Genomic DNA, 1,437 nt, shown 5'->3' on the forward strand with positions numbered 1-1,437 from the left:
CTTCTCTCCCCAGTATCTCTCCGACTCCTGCGCTGTAGCCCAAAGCAGGGGAGGTTATGAATAACCCAGCCAGCTCTCAGCAGCGTTCAGCATTTACCAGAAGCGGTCGCATGTCCCTTCTTTACTGCTTTCCTTTCTAACTCAGCAGCCACAGAGCTGACGCCGGGGAGTCATTAATTAATTAGACTGGTGTCGCTTACAGAGTGCTCTGCTGCTCCTCAAGCTGGGCTTGGCGAAGGGGGGAACGCAGGGAGCAAAGTAGTGCTCAGAGCTCTCGCTGCTCCCCCAGAGGAAGGCGATCCACTCATTAAGACCCTGGCTTTGTTTTTTTTTTTTTTGTTTTTTTTTTTTTTTTAACAGCTGCCTGACTGATTCCAGCTCTCTTGTTCTTGTTTTTCTCCTGGCCTGTTGAGAGAATTCTCTTCCCCTAATGAAAAAGGGCTGGAAGCCAAGCTGATGCATCATCAGCATCATAGCTACCCTGTGCTAGCAGAGTCCAGCATTACTAGGGATGAGTATTTGACATCTTGGGATGTTAAAAGCATCTTTCGTCCCTGAAGGATCTTGTGGATGTGTTGCTACAGCCTACAACTTCACCTGGACTTGATCTCTGAAGGGAGGTGGAGGCAACTGGGAAGAGCATGTGCATCGGCAGGCTGTAGAAGCTAAAGCTGCAGGGCCACCATCTCCAGCTCAGCTCTGCTCGAGGGGCTCAAGAAAATTATCTGAATTGCATGGGTAGGGAAAACAGCTTGAAGGGTCTGAGGGGGCATGGGACTCTCAGAGGAACTGTCCTTCCATCAAGGAACAAACAAGAACTTTGGCCACGGAGTGAAAAAGAGAGTCAGGAGGAGAGTGACTGGATGAACCAGGTTTACTATATTCTCCTGTACTCATAATTTCTTGTAGTATTCTTTGCGGGGAGAAGCCTGGGGTTCTAGGCAAGAAAATAAGCAATGAGGCCTGGGAGGACTGAGTCACTTCTGTTCGAGCACTGTTGGAGACATAAGCACAATTTCAGGAAAAATAGCTCCACGACAAATTAATATTTTGCAGGCTGAAATGGGCAGGCCAGCTTTAAGGTTTGCATTTGTGGTGGTTTGACCCTGGCTGGATGCCAGGGGCCCACCAAAGCCGCTCTATCACTCCCCTCTAACCGGACAGAGGGGAGAAAAGTAAATCAAAGGGCTCGTGGGTCGAGATAAGGACAGGGAGAGATCATTTTATCAGTTACCATCACGGGCAAAACAGACTCAACTTGAAAATAATTAATTTATTATCAATCAAAATCAGAGAAGGAGAGGAGAAAAAACTGCTAGATCTTAAAAACCTTCCCCCCACCCCTCCCTTCTTTCTGGGCTCAACTTCACTCCCAGCTTCTCTACCTACTCCCCCCCCAGCGGCGCAGGGGGACGGGAATGGGGGTTGGGGTCAGTT

Source organism: Egretta garzetta, unplaced genomic scaffold (genome assembly GCF_000687185.1).
Source record: "Egretta garzetta isolate BGI_Z169 unplaced genomic scaffold, ASM68718v1 scaffold275, whole genome shotgun sequence".
Lineage (NCBI taxonomy): Eukaryota > Metazoa > Chordata > Aves > Pelecaniformes > Ardeidae > Egretta > Egretta garzetta.